The sequence below is a fragment of the Microchirus variegatus genome, assembly GCF_963457635.1.
Source record: "Microchirus variegatus genome assembly, chromosome: 18".
Classification (NCBI taxonomy): domain Eukaryota; kingdom Metazoa; phylum Chordata; class Actinopteri; order Pleuronectiformes; family Soleidae; genus Microchirus; species Microchirus variegatus.
In genome coordinates, this window is record NC_139819.1 from 4,009,725 (window position 1) to 4,026,626 (window position 16,902).

The following is a 16,902-nucleotide window of genomic DNA, read 5'->3' on the forward strand; positions in this document are numbered from 1 at the left end:
TACTATCCAGCACATCCATTCTCAGAAGCGCAGCGCCCCCCTCTGGAACGGCGGATGCACTGGTCCTCATTATCAAAACATTGTTTTAACAGTGTTTAAAAATAGCTTCGTCGCGACTCCCCACCGCAGTCCCTTTTATGACTTTAAACCGGAGTCAGACCCAGAGTCAGAAGACACTGTCGCTCGTGAAACACCTCCACAACGGACGTTATTCTTCTTCTGCGGTTCAATGTACGCAACCGGATGTGCCCGGACTAGTGCCCGGAGCAGGACGATCGGTTTTTCAGGAGAACCGCTGCTTACGTAACTATTACGGGATTTTCAGTGATCTCGTTGAGCCCCGAGATTACAATAAAACACAACGTTCTCAGCAGTGGCTAAACTGTTTGTTTCGAACCTTCAGGGCTTCATAAACAAGGTAATGACGCAGATACACACAAAAAAAAAGCGATAATAGGAACTTCCGGTCTAGTTCCGCTTTAATATGTGTAAAGTTCTCAAACTTTACACATACCACCTGAGAAAACCTCTTGTCACACTATTATTACCAGCGATAAAACACAGTGGTGTAAATAGGTCGAGCAAAGTCAACTCAGGACTTTTCACAAGAGGCAGATTTATTCAGATTTATTTATAGTGAAATTAGATTAAGATGGGGCGAGAGATAAGGTGCCACAGTTTGAGAACCATGGATTTACATCAACCAAAGCACGAATGTCTTTAGCATTAAAAGAAGTCACTTAGCTTAATGCTAAGCTGCGTTGAAGGGACTTCTGGATTTACACCTCATATATTATACCCCTTGTTGGAAGTCAGAATTTTCCGAGTTCCTGGTCAGACGTTTCAACTCAAACTAAAGAGGGGATTCCAAGATGGCTGCCACTCAATCAATAGTTCATCATCATCAACGTTAAGTTCATCGTAAACAAAGTGCTGTTCAACTGTTATCTGTGAACATGCTGCTACACTGTGTGTGCAAAACAGGGTGTAGAGTGTTGTTAACGGCTGGTATTTGCGAACAATGGTTCGCACGAGATACGTTTGTGTTTCCCCCGACTTCTCAACTGGAATGCAGTCAACTTGGAGGTGATGTCACTTCCAATGTAAATGGAACCCACCAATATTTGTGGAGTTGTGGAAGTTTTTCCACACGCAAAAAACCCCCCAAACTCTCTCCTATGGATTGCAAACAAACCATGTTTCCACAGGTACGTCAGGTGTAATGTGTTCATTCTCAAAGACACATGTGTCAACAGTGTTTTGTTTCCACAGCCTGACTGAACAACAGTGTAGCTGTATCAACTTGGCACTAATAAAGTCCCCCAAAACTTTAAGTGATAACACTGAAAGGTGCATTATGTAATAAATCTAAATCAACTGGCCTAGAAATCCTCCTAAAATGTCACAGAGACTCAGGAATAATGTTCATATAACAAACTGAACTCACCAACAACAACAGTACAGACAAAACCCTAACCCTTATGTTTTGAAATAATTTTTTGACATGTGGCGCCACCTACGGCCGTCTTCCTATCGTTGCAGTCAGTAGAGTCTCAGCTGCCGAGCAACCACGGGTTGCCAGTTACGTCAGAAAACGAAAACCTAAAAGACCTCGGTATTTTGAATTTGAATGTAGTAACCGTTTTTGGCCACATTTTTACATATGGCACCTTTAAAACTAAATTGACCAAATTACACAATTACACAATTCATCAAGGTGTAAGTGATTCAAGTCTATTTTTTTTTACAGAGCTTGTCAACCTATTTCTGCTTTCGGTGAATAATAAATTGCTCATGATTCATGTTTAACATTTGGTTATAAACGTGCAGCCAACCCGTGCACGATGACTCGTTTCTTTGGCTCTATGTTTACAGCCGTCAGTTGTCACTACAGCATGAGAGTGAACATGGAACATCTGTTTTTCAGGTGTCGTTCCGAGCGACCAGGCCCCTCACGCAACCTTCGGTGACCCCCCTTCGTGCAGCACAAGCCCACAGGTGAGGATTAGAATCGCATCGCCCGCCTCGGTTTTCATGCACATTGCGTCCATCACCGCTGTCTCCCCGAAAACCTCGCTTCCCCTCACAAACTGAGCGAACTGATAAAGTGAGAGTATGTTTTGTTTCAGTGTGTGTTTGTGATAAGAGCTTTAAGTCTGCGGACGCCCCGAGGGCGGCGTCGCTAATCCACTTAAGTCGGTTTATTGGGAGTAGCGTGTGCAAAGTCGCTCTGTCTGTACTGTTCACATCACGGCGAGCCACTGAGCGAATCACAGTCCGTTGCACATTTTTCTCTCCCGTCCTCTTTTTTTTTTTTTTACCCTCGGTGCTTTTCTTCCTCTCACTCTGTCATGACTCATTCGCTGTGAACTGGTGTGACTCCCCTTTTTTTTTTTATCCAGCCTTAGGTTCAAAGGTAACGTACCTGAGGCTGTCTTGCCCTTCGTGAACACAAACAAGCATGAACACACACACAGACACACACACACACAGACAGTCATACACAAATAAACAGGTTTACTCAAATCAACTGACTGAATATGTCCTCCGGCTCGTGTCCAGTTGGTTTCAAACTTTTGGTAAAACTTGAAATGTCTGAAAAAGAAACCGTTGCGCTGACTCATCCGTGGTAGCTTCTCATTTGTTAGGGTGTTGTATTTTATAAAGGTGAGAGTGATTTAAAAAAACTCAGTGCATCATTATCTGATTGAATTTGACACATTTTAATTAGTAGGTTTTTTATCTCTGCCAGTTATGTTGGTTGCTTGCAAAATTAAAAGTTTAACTTTTACTTTGACAAAGCATCTTAATGCCTGTAGAGAAGATGGTGAACCTACACAAGCTCAGAGTCCGGTGCAAATTGCAAGGTTTTCAGTCTACTAATATTCTTGCCGACAAGTTTTCCATGTGTCCCTTTATTAATTTGGTTATTGTCAGTTATTAAATGATAACAAATATCCAAAGAAAAGGCCTGCAAACACCTGCAGGTGTCTCAGTGTCATATCACAGACCAAGAATGTCCTCCAACGGAAACGTAATGACCCAAGAATTACAACCCTCGGATCCACTTGGAAAGAAATCCACTCGCTAGGAACGGTGGATTGACAGAGGGCGAGAGTGCAGAAGTGGAGCCAAGTGTAGAAGGAGACGGTGCAAGGGAGGGGGGTAAAGGTAAGTGCTATAGGGGCAGAAGATGCTCTTGGAAGAGCTGGGATTTCAAGAGCATAGTCAGGGTTCAGAACCCAGTGTGGAACGACACACGAAGAGAGTCTGGATCGTCTTTTGCGGGGTGTTGTTACCACCAGACGACAATCCTTTGATGACCAGAGTCGTCGAGGGGTAACATAAGCATTTAAGTAGGTGGTAGCAGACCCATGAAGCTCTTTGTAGGCTAGCATCAGTGGTTTGAATTTGATGAGTGCAGCTAAGGGTGGACAGTGAAGCTCAATGACCAGAGGGGTGACATGTCCTTTTAGGCTGATTAAAGACCAGATGTGACCTAGCCCTGTTTTTTTGTTTTTGCCCTAACCCTAACCTCACTAACACTTGTGCCTTGTTGAGTTGAAAAACACCGGTATGCTAAAAACGTACCTTATGGGTCGTATTCAAGGGTCGACCAAAACCATCCACAGTTACGTTTCCGTTGGAGAACAGCAGGTTGCACAGACCCCAATGTAATTCCCAGCATGCTCAAATTTGGATCCAAGCTAGCTAAGTAGAAGGAAACGCAGCGATCTTTAGAGGTCGACAAGTAGAGACGAAACCGAGACCTAGACCGGAAGTTCCAATTAACGCTGTTTTTTAGTGTGTATTTGCGTCATTAAGAAGCCCTGAAGGTTCAAAACAAACAGTTCAGCCACTGCTGAGAGTTGAGTCTGAAATATCGCGGCTGGGGAACGGCATCAGAAAAGAGGATTTCTATCGGCTGAGGTTTTTGACCATAAAAACAAGTTAATGTATGTAAGTAGACCTCCATAACTAACATACATGTGCAACAGGACAGCTCTATGTGAGCTTTAAGCTTCATTACTATTACTATTAGTGTTACTACTACTATTATGTTATTATTGTCCTCATTCATGCTTCATCTACGGCTTGTCCTTTTCTGAGGGTCACATGAAAAACGCTGGAACCAATCACATATGGCGTTCGGACAAGAGGATTGTCACTCCATGGACAAGAGGAAAGTGATTTCAACCGCCTCTCCTTCCCTTCCCCCCCAACCAGTCGAGGCAGATGTCCGCAGACTCTGAGTCAGCCATTTCTTCCTGTTAACGGGGAGTTTTTTTTTCGTCTCTCGCCACTCTTGCCAAGTGCTTGCTCATTGTGTTCCTGTTGGGTTTCTCTATAGTAATTGTTAGGTCTTGACCTTACCGTGTTAAGTGCTTCGATGATGATAAATGTACGTTACGAATCGGCGCAATGCCAGTCCTGAGTGATCCAATCACGTGCAGATTGAGCCAAATGCACGTCTGAATGCTCCCAGAATGATTCCAAATCCCAAACACCACATTCGGAGGTGGTCTGAGGACACAAGAATGGGTTTGACCAGCTACAGTTTCACGGTATCTCACACTAATCTGCACCCATGCGCACAATAATGATGGTTAAAGTCTCAGTTCATGTCACAGCAGTGTGGGAGCACAGAGCTTTCTTTCTTTCGCTGAGCGTCTTTCATGTCTCTCACACACACACACACATACTGACAGTTGACACGTCCGTATTGTCAGATTTGTTGAAAATGCTCTTTTGAACAGGCAGTGACGTCAGCATGTATTTGAATTCTGGGTGGAGGAAGCCAGATTTGATCTCCTGGCAATCAAAGGAGCGACATCCAGGACACATTTTAATGATGTGATGCGATGTGAACAGTTGTTCCTTCTATCCACATGCGATTGAATCTCTCAGGATGGATGTTAATAGAAAGGTTGTGTCTGACCACCCTGTATATCAGTCACAGTGGGGTTGTACCGGGACCGTACCTATGTTCCCGGGTCCTATGTTCCCCGATCGTGGAGCATCGGACCTTTTTTAAAAAAAAAGGGTCCTATGTTCCCCACTTTGTGGAAGCCTGGGTGTGGAGCTCCAGGGTAAAGGATTAGGGTTAGGGTAGGGTTAGGGTTAGGGTTAGGGTAAGGGTTAGGGTAAGGGTTAGGGTAAGGGTTAGGGTAAGGGTAAGGGTAAGGGTAAGGGTTAGGGTAAGGGTTAGGGTTAGGGTAAGGGGTAGGGTCCTATGTTCCCCGGTCTCATACAAAGCGGGGAACATCGGACCCTTTGGGTGAACAGTGGGGAACATAGGACCCTTTTTTATAGAAAGGGTCCTATGTTCCCCAGTCACATACAAAGCGGGGGAACATAGGACCCTTTCTCTAACCCTAACCCTAACCCTACCCTTTTTCAAAAATCACATACAAAGTGGGGAACATAGGACCTTTTTTGGAAAAACGGGGAACATAGGACCCGGGGAACATAGATACGGTCCCGTCACAGTGATCCTCCAACTTTGAACGTAGTTCTTTTTCCAACTTAAATTAGTGAAAACAGTAGCTTCGTATGTAACAGGCAACGTGTGACTCTCATTAAAATCTCACCTAAAGCGCATAAACTGAAGAAGATGTCACTCGCAGCAGACGCTCCTGTTCGCCAACGTTTCGTCTCGGTGTCAAAGTCAGAAGTTTTCACCTCGACAACAAAGTCGCGGTGCCTTTTGCCACTTCGTTCAGACAAAGAAAAAAATGAAAAAACCGGAGAACGTGTCTTAACCTGACGATGGCTTCCTTCAGACAAGTCTATATAAAAAAAGGATGTGATAATAACCACCTCATGTTGAAACACCGCGGATGTGACACCTTTTAAACAGAAGGGGTTGAAGGGTTTTTTTTTTTTGTCTATACTTAAGAACAGTATGCTCATGCATATACTGTGTTATCACGCCGACAGACATGTGACTCAAATGCAAAAAAAAGGCCATAGATAATCACAACTCACTGGCGTCGTTTGATAGATGCATTACCATCACTGGTGCGTTCATGCACCATGCGGAGAAATTCATTATTCAATACGTAGGATGCTATTGTCACAGAAATGTCCATATTGCTTTATCTTTAAATATGCATTGCAGCAGTTGCAGTATGTGTTTGATCACTTATTTATCGTTTCAAAGAAGTAATTGGGTTGGATGAGATGCACTGAGCCTCCTGTTTACATGCTTATCTGTCCTCCAGGAGACTCAGTGACGGCGCTGCGTCGAACATATATTAAATATTCTATAAGAGGCATATATGCTTTTGACTGCTGTGAGTTTGAAACCGATGTGCTTACTGTTTGTTATGTTGCATTCAAACTCTGAGTTTAAATGCTGTTTTTCAAACTGTTTTCCATTAAAAGTCATACTTTTATTCATTAAAAGAGTTGCAAAATGAATAGAAAATATAGTCAAGGCATTGACAAGAAAACTAATAATTTTGCCCTTTCGTCAAAGAACCAGCAAAACTGTTTTCAGCTGTGCTAACATCATTGCACAAGGGTTTTCAAGGGTTTTCCAATCACCCAATAGCCTTCTAACGTAATGAGCAAACACAATGTACCATTAGAACACTGGAAATGGGCCTCTATACACCTATGTTCCATTAAAAACCAGACGTTTGCAGCTAGAATAGTCGTTTACCACATTAACAATGTATATAGTGTATTTCTGATTCATTTAATGTTATATTCATTGAAAAAATAAGCACATTTCTAAGTGACCCCAAACTTTTGAACAGTAGTGTATGAGTGTGTGTGTGTGTGTTCTTGTACTTGCGGCATACTGAGGACCAGTGAGGGTTTTTAACCAACAAAGTGAGGTCATTTTTACGGAGTGAGGACATTTTGGCCGGTCCTCACTTTGTTTCAGTGAGGTTGCTATAACATGCTATACTCAATTTGTCAAAAAAATAAATAAATTTGGACGACATAGTATAGTATGACGTCTTTGTCAAATTTTGGATGGAAAATTTTGTGAATTTTTTTTTTTCAAATTATGGACGACAAAGTATAGTATGACGTTTTTGTCAAATTTTGGACAAATTTTTTTTTTTAAATTCTTGGTCAAATTTTGGACGAAACATTTTTGGTCAAATTTTGGACGAAACATTTTTGGTCAAATTTTGGATGAAACATTTCTGGTCCATTTTTTTTTTCAAATTTTGGATGACAGTATAGTATGACATTTTTGTCAAATTTTGGACGAAAAATGTTTGGTCAAATTTTGGACAAAACATTTTTGGTCAAATTTTGGACAAAACATTTTTGGTCAAATTTTGGACAAAAAAATTTTGGTCAAATTTTGGACAAAAAAATGTTGGTCAAATTTTGGACAAAAAATTTATGGTAAATTTTTTTTTTCAAATTTTGGATGACAGTATAGTATGACGTTTTTGTCAAATTTTGGACTAAAAATGTTGGGTCAATTTTTTTTTTCAAAGATTTTTCAACTTTTCGATGACATTTTTTGTCAAATTTTGGACGAAACATTTTTGGTCAAATTTTGGATGAAACATTTCTGGTCCATTTTTTTTTTCAAATTTTGGATGACAGTATAGTATGACATTTTTGTCAAATTTTGGACGAAAAATGTTTGGTCAAATTTTGGACAAAAAAATGTTGGTAAATTTTTTTTTTCAAATTTTGGATGACAGTATAGTATGACGTTTTTGTCAAATTTTGGACTGAAAATTTTGGGTAAATTTTTTTTTTCAAAGATTTTTCAACTTTTCGATGACATTTTTTGTCATTCATAAAGTAGATATTTGTTATTGTGTTGATTTATAAAGTGGAAATGCTGGTCCTCACGTTGTCAGCAACCCGGTCCTCAGTATGCAGCAAGTACAAAAATGTGTGTGTGTGTGTGCAGCTAGCGTAGTGTGATTAGCTTGGGCCTCCAGCAGAAAATCCCACTCGGACTCACTTCATTACTCCAACCCCATCTCCCTGCGCCCTCCTATCAAATCAGCCGGAGAACCTCCTGACAGAACACGCCGCGAACACCATAAACGCACCCCGCATCAGAAAAAAATGGCACATTCCGTGTTCCCGCTGCTTCATCACGTCTGCAGCGGCAGATAAAGACGCACACACACACACACACGAAGAGCACGCGGTTACCAAAAGCACGACAACACACACACACACACACAGCGTCCTCATCCTGTTCACAATGAAAGAGCGGTTGTGCTCACAATCGCGCTATAAAGGAGATGGAAGGCGAGAGGAGGGAGAGCAAATCCATCGCATTCAAACATGTACAAACAACCTTTGGAAGCATGCGTTCTATTTCACCGTGTGAGAGAGTCTCTTTATTTTCTTTCACGGGCACAAAAATGTCTGATTTCTGTAGGGAGGGCAAAGGCCACGGCGAAAATTAAAGAAACCCAACAAGGGTTTTTTTTTTATCTTCAGACAATGACGGCTTAAAAACAGTAATTTAAAGTTTAGAGAGGTGTCCTGAGTGTTCAGACAATGGTGTTCCGAAACCAGGATGCAGCACATTTCACGGCTTTCCAAGAGCTTTCCATTATACCTCGGCGAAAACGCCACTCGCTGCTGGAAAATTACAGGCTGTCTAAGCTCAACGGAGTTTTTATGGTCATTTCAGCCACTCAGCCCCCGGGGGAAGTGGCACGGGAGCCCCCACTGAGGTAGACTTCTTTCAGCCGACCTGACACTTTAAACACAGTGATTTGGCTGAGCGCTGAGTGTCTGTCCATCCGGCGTGGCAGTAATAGAAAACTAATGGCTTTTTATATGGATTCTTATTCCTATCACTTGATGCCCCGTGACAAACAATGGGACTCAAATCAGATGAGTGCCAGTCACGGAAACCATTTTTTCTCACGAAGAAGGAGAGGCGGGGAGTGGAGGGTGAGGGTGGTGATGGGGTGGTGGTGATGGTTATCAGACTCCAAACTCCCTAAGAGCTTCCTTTCAACATTAAACCCACAGTCTATTGAGAGTCCTATCTGGTTTAGAGACTTCCCCGCTCCGCTCTGTCAACAAATATGAGTTCCTACGGTTGATAATTTCAGCTAAATATGAAATTACGGCTCTTCGCTCTTATCTCGTTTCCCCCCACGGTCCTCAGTCGAGGAGAGGCTTTGAAAAGCCTATCTGCTGCTCATCTACACACAGCGTAACAATAAGCGTCACACGAGGCCGCCGACATAATGGCAGTTACATGAAGCAAATGAGGAAAAACAAAAGGATGTTTTCCCTCTCTTTTGCCCGACATCGCCTTCCCCCTCCCGTTCCTCGCCCTTTTCTTTTTGTTGCCTGTCGAGTTCCTCCGACCTCATCTCCTCTCTCCTCTCTCCTCGGAGGGAAAATATGCGACAGCCTTGAGTGTCCTTCTGTTCATCCATGTGAAATGGCAAAGTAAACAAATGTTGGCTGGCAAAGCTGGTGTTTGAATATTGACTATGAACCCTAGAACACCGGGTGGTTTTCACCCGAGCAAATAAATGTATGTGATTTTCATGAAAAAAAACAAGTTTTCATCTTCATTAATATTATTTTTTTTTTATTTTTTAGTTCCCAAATTCCTTATTTTCCAGTCATTTTGGAGCATTTTTATATGGTCCACTTATGATGATTTTCTTTAAAGGTGCATTATGTAATAAATCTAAATCAACTGGCCATAAAATCCTCCTAATATGTCACAGAGACTCAGGAATAATGTTCATATAACAAACTAAACTCACCAACAACAACAGTACAGACAAAATATTTGCATTAAATTTTTTTTTTTGCAGACTGCAAATCATGTTTATGTTTTGAAATCATGTTTTGGCATGTGGCGCCACCTACCGCCGTCTACCAATCGTTGCAGTCGGTAGAGTCTCAGCTGCCGAGCAACCACGGGTTGCCAGTTACGTCAGAAAACGAAAACCTAAAAGACCTCTGTGGGTTTTGAATTTGAGTGTAGTAACCGTTTTTGGTCACATTCTTACATATGACACCTTTAATTTTGTTGGACATGACGCATTTTAAAATAAAAGAACGCTGCTCAAATGTGTCACGTATTGTCCTGTTTTGATATATTTTGATGACAAGCACTTTTCATCAGGTGTATTTATTTGAGCGATAGTGTTCCAGGGTTAAACGCTGCACTTCATAACCTTTTTTATGATGAAAGACAAAAATGATACAAAGGCGCTGACTGAAGGATAAAGTATGTATCGACGTGTCAACTTTATTCTAAGACCTTTGCAGCGGTAAAACCTGCGTCTCAGATCCACGTCCTCAGGATCAAGCAACTTAATCAATCGTCTCGTTGTATCTCGGGATACGACGTAATCTCTCTGTAATGCGCGCCCACTTCCTCCAGGGTTGAATGATTTTTTTTCCTTCTGAACAGACACGGTTCTTTTCAACGTTTTGATACTTCCCTTGTTGCTAAAACCTCCTTCAACACTGCGAGCGGATAATCTTTCCTCTTATAATTCAGTCGACTATAACAACCTTAATTTCAGCCGGTGACCCCGAGACGACCTCTGACGTTTTTTACGTTTTTAACCCACAGCTATTTTGCCTCTCGTTGTCAGACATTACTGGAGTCCTGCCTTTGGTTGTTTTGTTTTTTTGGCAGCACTGTACTCATTAGGATTCCTGGTCAATACTCTTAAAAGGGCAAATGCAGACAGATGGCGTCCAGTCAAAACACAAGGCGGTTTAGCCTCGCTGTCACGTGACGCGACCTTTTTCGCCTGCTGACTCAGCAGAGAATTGAGACGAGGGGGGAAAAAAAACAACAACAACAACAACACAAAAAGTCTGGTGCTTTATTGCGTCGGAAAAAGGCAGCGGGACGAGGTCAAAGCCCAGTGTGACTGGACAGTGTGTGAACTCGGAGGATATGAGTTCACGATATACTATAATTAGCATATTCCAGATGTGGCGGTATCGTATTCCTGCCAAGCGTTTTCGCACCGACTTTGTTCTCGGGAGCTAGCGGACGTAAAATCCATACGATGTCTACGTCAACTGAAATGGACATTTTTGTTCTCACACATTCAGCTCCTTTGGATAAAGGGTGGAAATCGTGAACAGAGGCGCAGCTTGCGAACGGGCAAGGCAGGCAACCGCTTGGGGCCCCCGAGCTGATAGGGGGGCCCCCCCCCGACACTCGGAGCCTGAGGGCTGTTTTTACTGAAATGTGCCGTGACCGGCCGCCTCCCCGTCCCCCTTAAACAACAATGGGCGATTTGCAATGACATCTCAGTAGGAAACCCCCCCTAAAGGGGCCCCACCTCACTTTAACCCGTGTGAAGTTATCGTTCTGCAAGTTGGAAAATGAAGAGGATTATTTACAGTGTAATGCATGTTTACATTATTTTATTGTTCTATATATTCATATTGTTTTATAATGTGGTTTATTTACAGTGTAATGTATTTGCTTACTAAGTTTATATAGTTTTTTTAAAAAGCTATTTACAGTATTTTATTGTTCTTTACATTTATATTTTCACATACTTTTTAATTACAAGGTTTTTCCATGTTATTTCATTCATTTTGAAAAAAAATTTTTTTTGAAGTCATACATTTTTCATTGGTGTCAGATTATTTGTAACATAATGGTGATGAACACTGGTTGGAAGGAAGGGGCCCCCTGGGAATTTTTGCCTAGGGCCCCTACAGACTCTAGAATCGCCTCTGCTTTTGAATAATATTCTACTATTCTGACTATTCCTAACTGAATATAGCTCAGGTTTATCCAAAAAAAAAGAAGTTGTTGTTGTTGTCGTTGTTTTTTTTTTTTATTTCTGTGACCTCCATCTGGCAGATATCTGCGTTTTCTTTAGCAGTGGAAACCTTTAATGACTCATTCCGGTCCACAACAAACAGCAGAGAAACACATCAGACTGTGTGAGGTAATTATTGCACGAGAGCATCTCGACCTCACGTCCATTTTGAACGCTCACTCGCTCACGCTGTGATTTTTAGGTCGTAGCGCCGTGAAAAAAATAGACAACACGAGCATCCGAACGTCTACAGCACGGCACGTAATATTCTTTCAAATTTGAGTTTTTGGGAAAAGTGACAGCGCTTAGCCCCCTGCTGAATGCTATGTCACCGGGATGAATGCTACATCAAGTGTGCTGCACACAAAAACCAGTACTGTCTGCTTTGGTTGAGTAGATTATTCAAGGTTATCTGAATTCCCTCAATAGTCTCTGAGCAAGACACAACCCAACAGCCGCCGCTCCCTCAGACAAAATGTACTTGTCAGACAAAAAAACGGGCAAACTGTCCCTGAAGGAGAAGAGTTAGCAAACGGTGGCAAAACACTTATTACAAGTAATTATATAGCCATTAGTCACATATCAAACAATTCCGCACAGAGCGTTGAAAGGAAGGTACAGGCTGCGGCCTTCGCTTAGCCTCCCCGAGCACAAAGACGAGTTCAGAGTGAGAGCGACGAAGAGTGAGTGGCCTTTACTGACACATTCAAAACCACACATCGACCGCTCTGTAGATAAGTCTAAAGCCCTATTGATAATGTGCGCATTAATAATACATACGGTACAATTGAAAGGATGAGGCCATGGTCGGTAATGACTGCAGTTTTTCCGCTACACCGTGTTCCCTTGGAGATTACCGTTTGGGAAAGTAAACGGGCATATGCTAATCCACGGATTGGAATTAAACGCACAACTCCCTATTTTTTTTTTTCCTTCTTTCTTTCTTTCTTTTCCCGCCGCACGACTCCTCATTCTCGCCCTTCTCTAACCCCCAGTTTGTTGCTCTCATGCGTAGCCGGCGAGCCGAGCACGTCTCTGGAAGAAAAGCTACGGCCTGATTAAAGTCGCACACTTGCAGAAAACTGTACTATGTATGAGGGGAAAAGGTCACCGGTCCACACATCTGCTTGGCTTGCAGAATCGGAGGATTCGCCCAATCAGAGAAAAGACGATTCAGACACGGATACTGTGTGTTATTGAAGTGGCGGAAACAGCCCGTGTATTACTTTGTAGTGTCTATGTTTCTGTGTCTGTCTTTGAGTGAACTCTTCTGAACTTTCTCTGACTCAAAACTGTATTAGATTCAGATTCAAAGCAACGCTGATGAGTCGACGCCTTAATCTTAAAGGTGCATTATGTAATAAATCTAAAGCAACTGGCCCTAAAATCCTCCTAATATGTCACAGAGACTCAGGAATAATGTTCATATAACAAACTGAACTCACCAACAACAACAGTACAGACAAAATATTTGCATTAAAAAAAATATTTTGCAGACTGCAAATCATGTTATGTTTTGAAATTGGCATGTGGCGCCACCTACAGCCGTCTACCAATCATTGCAGTCGGTACAGTCTCAGCTGCCGAGCAACCACGGGTTGCCAGTTACGTCAGAAAACAAAACTTAAAAGACCTCGGTATTTTGAATTTGAATGTAGTAACCGTTTTTGGCCACACTCTTACATATGGCGCCTTTACCACTACATTGAATTAATCTACATAAAGACTTCACACCTGTTTTCCTACATATACACGTTTTTACTACACTAGTTATAGATTCCCTGATCGTTTATCTCCTCCTTTGTTATAATTTAATATATATATATATATATATATGTAAAGTTTTTTCAAGAAATAACTAATGACACTTTGCTAACACTTTACCAAGTCAAGAGGCAAGATGCAGCTCCCCAGTGTCGCACATTAAAAAACAAAACAACTTCTAACTCATTAAAAAAAAGTTTGACATATTGTAAGTTTTAGCAAGATGAGCGATAATTATGTTTCTTGTCCCATTTTTACTCCCTTTACTGTTCATTTTTGGACAAACAAAGCAATGCTAACGAGTCAACGCCTTCATATTAACAATAAATTAAATGATGATTCCACATAAAGGCTTGAGGTGTTTCACCTGCGTTTTCCTACTAGTTTGACCAAAATCCATGGGTCTCTCGGATTCCCTGATTTATCCTCCTTTGTCATTATTAAACAAAAAATAAATATATATATGAACACAAAATGCAATAAAGCTTTCTCACAAAATAAATAATGACACTTTACTAACACTCTACGAAGGCAAAATGCAGTTCCCCAGTGGTGCACATTAAAAAACAACAAAAAAAAAACCCTCTAACTCATTAAAAAATAAGTTTGAGATATTGTTAGTTTTATCAAGATGAGCAATAATATTGTTTTTTTTTTTTCATCCCATTATTACTCCCTTTACTGTTCGTTCTTGGACGAACACAAACGTGCCTGAGGAACAAGCTGTTTTTTTTTCCTCTCCCTATCACAGTATATACTATGTGCAGCGCGTCTACAAAGCATTTTAGCTTTGGTTTAACAGTCTGGTTCATTCTCACTGCTGAACTGAGAAAAATTGGGTGAAATTATCTCAATTTTATGCTCCATTAAATAGCAAAACTGGGGAGGAAGAAATAAGATAAGGAGGTCAAACGCAAGGGTTAAGCTGATTCTACAGATCTCAAATAGTTGTCTACCTTTGCATTTTTAAAAAAAATATTTTTTTTTACACAAACACATTATGAATTCACTTTTTTTTTTTCTGACACCGCGCTTTCTCACACAATCTATTTCCACGCGGCTTCTTTTCTTATCGTTAGTCCAGGTCGCTAATTAAAGTTGCAGCACATCATAGATAAGTGACCGTACGCAGAGAAGAATTAGCGTTAGAATTCCAGAGTGAGAAAGAAAGAAAGTGAGAATAACTTGTGATAGAAGTGCAACAGCAAAGGCGTTTTTTTTTAAAAAAGGGTTGTCTATTAAAGGCAAATAAAGGCAAGGCCACTTATTCTCTTCTCTGTACTGTTCCTGATTAACGGAGGTGCGACTTCTCACCTACGCTGGATGTTGAGTTAAGGCCTTTTGTGTGTGTTTATATAAACGTCTTTATTAGTTGATGAGGATAAACTCTCAAAACTTGGTTTATAACATCGATGGACTTTTTTAAAAGGGTGATGATTTGGTGTCAGGGTGACGGGTATAGGGTTTGGTTAAGTGCATCTTTGACACAATTGTCAGGACCAGTTGTCCTCATGGAGCCCGAATCCCAGCCCTAATAAGGCCAAACATCCTTACAGAGTCTCGGATTAAAGGGCAGGGTTTAGATCAGGGGTGTCAAATCAAACGCAACCTCAGAAAAAGACCAAGAAGCACGAGGGATTTCTTCAGCCACAATAAAGCTAGCTTTCACTGCCTCATCGTTTTTGGTTATGGCTTTTGTGAACACATTCTGCTGCGATCGCAGTTTGCCTTTTAATTCTTTGGCAATTTGTTGGGTTTTTAAGGCTAACTTTGGCATACTTTGGCTCCTTGTTTGGTGTCAAAATGCCAACGTAGATTGTACTCTTTGACGGTACAATATTGTATAAAATGATACGCTGCAAACTAGTGGCGGGATCGCTAATGCATTGTGGGAAATGTAGTTTATGGTCAACACACGCCTTAAAGCAGCATAGACCTCGCGGGCCACATAAAATGATGTGGCGGGCCACATCTGGCCCCCGGGCCTTGAGTTTGACACGTGGTTTAGATGCTTCAATAATGTCTATCAATCGTGTTTTTTCTGTGCAGTGACGTCTTGTCTTTTGTTTTAAGTTCTCTTGTTTTTAGGTGAAGTTTAGGTTGTCCTTGTATCTGTTACCTCCTCGAGAACTTTTTCCCTGACATCAACACTGACCTTCTCAGGACCAGCAGTTAGGAATGCACGGATATTGGATTTTTTTTCAGATGTCTAATATGCCGATATCTCGGGAGTGCTTGTGCCCAATAACTGATATCACACCAGGCAGGAGTCAAGGTGTAGAGCGTGTAAAGATGGCCCCTGAGACGGTGCAACACATCGTATTTCCGGGAACGACTTCTGTGAACGACAGTGGCTAAGATCTACGGAACTTCTCGATCCAGACGGACAAACTGATGGCGGCTCATCAAGCGGACATAGTGGTTGTCAATAAGCAGCAGCAGCAGAAGAGGGCAGTAGCGATGATAGATGGACGTGGCAGTCCCGCAAGCGATAACAGCAGCATCATCAAGAGGAAGGAACGTGAGAAGCTTGAGAAATAGCGAGGGCTGAGAGAGGAGCTGTAGAGAAGAAGAAGGTGTGCGGAGTAAAGGCAACTGTGGTCCCAGCGGTGATAGCAACACCCGGAGCTGTAACTCAGCTAAACAGACTCCAGGAACAACTGAGATCTGAGATCTCTGTCCAGGAAAGCGCAGTCCTAGGAACAGCTAAGAACCCTCAGTCTCCTCAGCCTCTGGTAGAAGACCTGAGCTTGGAAGCGAGACCACCCAAGTATATTCCTATCTGTCTGATTTGAGGGTAAGGATTAGGGTTAGGCACTTAGTTGTGATGGTAAGGGTAAGGGTTAGGGGGCTAGGGGATTAATTATGGCGATGGGGTGTCCTCACTAAGATATAACAACAAGTTTGTGTGTGTATATATGTTTTTGTTACCCCATTTTCTGGTACAAACACTGAATTTTTTCATGGGGGACCAGAGTGTGTATGTGTGTTATATAAGCAAATAAAGTGACCCGGTACAAGTACATCCCACCAAACTGGGCCAGGCTATGTGTAAACTGATCGATTGTCCCTCAGCTCTCTGCTTTGAAAACCCAGTGGCTAAAGAACTCAATCGAGGAGCATCCGACGAGCCCGGAGACCAGAGGATATAAATCAAAGACAGAAATGTCGCATTGATTTTTGCAGAGAATCGATTGCGACGCATGTATACAACTCAATGCTCTTTAGATGTGGCTTCGTTGGGCTCGCGCTGTTTGAAGCGACATGGAAATGGGAATGAGGATTTATTCTCCTCGGGTGCATGCATGAACACACACACACACACACACAGTCCCTCTACACTAGCCCCTTAAAAATCAGC

General features: G+C 41.9%; 1 protein-coding gene across 1 annotated transcript in view; it reads right to left on the minus strand.

The window, feature by feature from the left end:
- Window positions 1-16,902, minus strand: part of LOC310939898 (GDNF family receptor alpha-2-like) — a gene marked incomplete at its 5' end in the record, with an annotated part of 107,759 nt that overhangs the window by 31,478 nt on the left and 59,379 nt on the right. The window lies entirely within an intron of this gene.